The 4,332-nt window shown below is 51.5% G+C and overlaps 1 pseudogene across 1 annotated transcript; it reads left to right on the top strand.

Annotated features, from left to right (window-relative positions):
- The first annotated feature begins 2,366 nt into the window (after positions 1 to 2,366).
- Positions 2,367 to 3,717, top strand: LOC307038365 (putative nuclease HARBI1; annotated as a pseudogene). Its single transcript has one exon. The product of its transcript is annotated as a putative nuclease HARBI1 (transcript).
- Positions 3,718 to 4,332: the final 615 nt, after the last annotated feature.

Raw genomic sequence — 4,332 nt, 5'->3', positions numbered from 1 at the left:
TCCTGTCTCTCTCTCTCATCATTATCATCATCAGTGTATATAATATATTTAATCTCTTTCATCATCATCATCATCATCATCATCATCATCATCATCATCATCTCGTCTTTATGGACAGTTTGAGGGTCTGACACCGGGACAGGTCCGGTGAGTCTCCGGGGGGCTCGGTACCTGATCACCTGGGCCCTGGAGTTCAGAGCTATGATCAGCCGGATCCACATTCAGACTTTTCCAGATGACTAGATCCTGAATATCGGTGCTTTAATCCTACCGATCGCCATCTAGTGGACCTCGTCTTCGATGGTGTGTGTCACATCAGGTGCTTATACTTTATACCCCTTCATAAGATGATCACACGCTCCTGGGAGACTGTAGTACTAGGATGCTAAGACATATAGCCATTGTAGTTCTACGAAAATAACAATTATAAAAGATAATAATTGTAGTTCTATAGGGACAAGGATAAAATCACACATACCTGCGACTCACCATCCAGTACAACGTTTGGTATTCCATGTAAAGATTGTGACTGCTGACCACCAGTGATATCAAGTATCTGTGTATTGTCCCCTTTTATATGCTTTGTTACCCGTCTGTGGGTTTTTAGCCTGGCTGTGGTCTTTGGTAGCTTGCTGCTTCAGATTCTTCCACCTCAACCTCACTTGGTCCACCGGCCTCTTGTGTCCAGATCCTGTGGCATTCTCATTGTCTGTAACCTCCATCCATATTCCGCTCTTCACTTTAGTCGCCACACCCTCTCTGTTAAAGCTACCAACTATGGAGTCATAATTGTTCCTTACACCCTGCAGCAGTGCATGGGTCTCAGCAGAGCTCGGGTCTCAGCAGTGCATGGGTCTCAGCAGTGCATGGGTCTCAGCAGTGCATGGGTCTCAGCAGAGCTCGGGTCTCAGCAGTGCATGGGTCTCAGCAGAGCATGGGTCTCAGCAGAGCATGGGTCTCAGCAGTGCACGGGTCTCAGCAGAGCACGGGTCTCAGCAGTGCACGGGTCTCAGCAGAGCACGGGTCTCAGCAGAGCACGGGTCTCAGCAGTGCACGGGTCTCAGCAGTGCACGGGTCTCAGCAGTGCACGGGTCTCAGCAGTGCACGGGTCTCAGCAGAGCACGGGTCTCAGCAGTGCACGGGTCTCAGCAGTGCACGGGTCTCAGCAGTGCACGGGTCTCAGCAGTGCACGGGTCTCAGCAGAGCACGGGTCTCAGCAGTGCACGGGTCTCAGCAGTGCACGGGTCTCAGCAGAGCATGGGTCTCAGCAGTGCACGGGTCTCAGCAGAGCACGGGTCTCAGCAGAGCACGGGTCTCAGCAGTGCATGGGTCTCAGCAGAGCACGGGTCTCAGCAGTGCACGGGTCTCAGCAGAGCACGGGTCTCAGCAGTGCACGGGTCTCAGCAGAGCACGGGTCTCAGCAGAGCATGGGTCTCAGCAGTGCACGGGTCTCAGCAGTGCACGGGTCTCAGCAGAGCACGGGTCTCAGCAGAGCACGGGTCTCAGCAGTGCACGGGTCTCAGCAGTGCATGGGTCTCAGCAGAGCACGGGTCTCAGCAGTGCACGGGTCTCAGCAGAGCACGGGTCTCAGCAGTGCACGGGTCTCAGCAGTGCACGGGTCTCAGCAGAGCACGGGTCTCAGCAGTGCACGGGTCTCAGCAGAGCACGGGTCTCAGCAGAGCACGGGTCTCAGCAGTGCACGGGTCTCAGCAGAGCACGGGTCTCAGCAGAGCATGGGTCTCAGCAGTGCATGGGTCTCAGCAGTGCACGGGTCTCAGCAGTGCACGGGTCTCAGCAGTGCACGGGTCTCAGCAGAGCACGGGTCTCAGCAGTGCACGGGTCTCAGCAGAGCACGGGTCTCAGCAGAGCACGGGTCTCAGCAGTGCACGGGTCTCAGCAGAGCACGGGTCTCAGCAGTGCACGGGTCTCAGCAGAGCACGGGTCTCAGCAGAGCACGGGTCTCAGCAGTGCACGGGTCTCAGCAGAGCACGGGTCTCAGCAGTGCATGGGTCTCAGCAGAGCACGGGTCTCAGCAGAGCATGGGTCTCAGCAGTGCATGGGTCTCAGCAGAGCATGGGTCTCAGCAGAGCACGGGTCTCAGCAGTGCACGGGTCTCAGCAGAGCACGGGTCTCAGCAGAGCACGGGTCTCAGCAGAGCACGGGTCTCAGCAGTGCATGGGTCTCAGCAGAGCATGGGTCTCAGCAGTGCATGGGTCTCAGCAGAGCATGGGTCTCAGCAGAGCATGGGTCTCAGTAGAGCATGGGTCTCAGCAGAGCATGGGTCTCAGCAGAGCATGGGTCTCAGCAGAGCACGGGTCTCAGCAGAGGTACAATCAGGCCCCTTTTCGTCCATCTTTCCAACTCCATGGTTTGGTCAGGTCAGCAATTAGTTGTATAGGTCTGGCCTTGCTACTAATGACATAATTAACCACAGGCCCTAACCAATCTGGACATGCATTCCAGGTGTGTATTTGCAATTAGTTGTTATTCAGAGACTGATGTAGGCCTACTGACTGAAACAACAGTCAGAACACAGTCATGGCAGGGATTGTTCACATCTTCCATGCTGGAAGGAGAGGTTACCGCCAAAGGGTCCACAGCGAGCGCCCCAAACCTCTCCAACAGAACACAACAGAAGAACTACAATCGTTTTCGATTTGGACTTGATGACATCAACTACATTGATCTGGTCAGGCCACAACTGCAGTGCAGAGCCTTGCGGAGTCATGCTCTGACTAGAGGAACAGGTCCTCATTGCCCTGCGCTGTTACGCATGTGGAACATTCTATCAGGTCGTAGCTGACAGCATGGGAGTCCACAGGACAGCAGTGGGTGAAGTGGTGACAGCTGTGTCTGATGCACTGGCTCGCCTGCTGGATCACTTTGTGACTTTTCCCACTGAAGGCCAGATTGCCAAAGTGAAGCAGAAGTTTTTTCTTCTGGGAGACATGCCCAACACCATTGGGGTGATCGACTGCACCCATGTACATATTCAAGCACCTCCTCAGAGGGAGTGGGAGTATGTCAACAGGAAAGGGAGGCACAGCATCAACGTGCAGCTTGTGGGAGATGCTGACCTTGCCATCACCAACTGTGTTGTGAGATGGCCTGGGTCAGTCCACGATGCACGAGTCTTGTTCACTGAATTCCAAACCAACAGGCCGGATGGAGTTATATTAGCCGACAGTGCCTACCCACTCCTACCGTGGGTGATGACACCTTTTCCCACGCCCAACACCCCCTCACAGATGCGCTACAACAACGCCCATGGAAGAACAAGGTGTGCCATTGAGCGCTTGAATGGAGTACTGAAGAGGCGTTTTGCATGCCTGAACTATCTGAGAGTGGAACCCCAAGGAGCATGCCAAATACCACTGGCTCTACACAATATCGCTGTCCATCGCAGAGTCCCCCTCTCTGACATCGATGATCCCCCAGAGCCCCTCACACCTGCTGCTGATCAGGCCCACCTATGGATCTCCCTCTCAATGAGAGACTGAGTGGTGGGGCAAGGCGAGGTGCTGTTGTCCGCAGGTACTTTTGGTGATGACAGATGATGGACTTTTTTTTTGTTGAAGGTATTTTTTCTTTAATCTAAATTACATTTGTGATTGACAATCTTTGCTCTGATACTTTTATGAGCATAAACATTTATGTCATCAACATTTGGTTGAAAACAAAATAGGCCATCTCAAACGTGAGCAAAAATAAAATGTATTTCCCATGAAGGCTAAAAAAGTGTGTATTATTTCAGTTAACAAACTTTGCCATCTTATTTAAATTGAAACATATTTCTAAATAAATGGTACAGTACATGTTGCTCTGGTAATCCACTGGAGATCCACCCCTCTGGTGGGATCAGGGTAATCCAGTTTGTTGGGATCAAACTGATCCCAATCCTGTGTGGTCGGTTTGAACTACCCGTTTTGAAGATTTGATCCAGATTAAAGCTTGGATTGGATTTCCTGATCTGGTCGGATATCAAAGTGATCCTAATCCTGTTTTTTGGTTTTGAACTCCCCAAAATCCAAATCTGATCTGATCAGATAGGGATTAAAAGTTTTGAACAGGTGTGACAGGTGTGAATCAGGTGGACTGGGCCCTGGAGTTCAAAACTTTTAATCTCAATCAGATCCGATCAGATTTTGAAATCCCATCTTTTGTGATCCAGGATCAGACAAGTCGGCCAGATTTTGTCCCTGTAGTTCAAAGCTATTCAGGATAGGATCACCCTGATCCAGATTACGACTTTTCAAGATGAATAGATCCTGAATATCAGTGCTTTAATCCTACCGATCGCCATCTAGTGGACATGAAAAATAATACAAGGAA

The sequence above is a fragment of the Notothenia rossii genome (genome assembly GCF_949606895.1).
Source record: "Notothenia rossii genome assembly, chromosome: 4".
In the NCBI taxonomy this organism is placed as follows: Eukaryota; Metazoa; Chordata; class Actinopteri; order Perciformes; family Nototheniidae; genus Notothenia; species Notothenia rossii.
The sequence above is the reverse complement of the archived record's forward strand: the minus strand, read 5'-3'. Positions and strand labels throughout refer to the sequence as shown.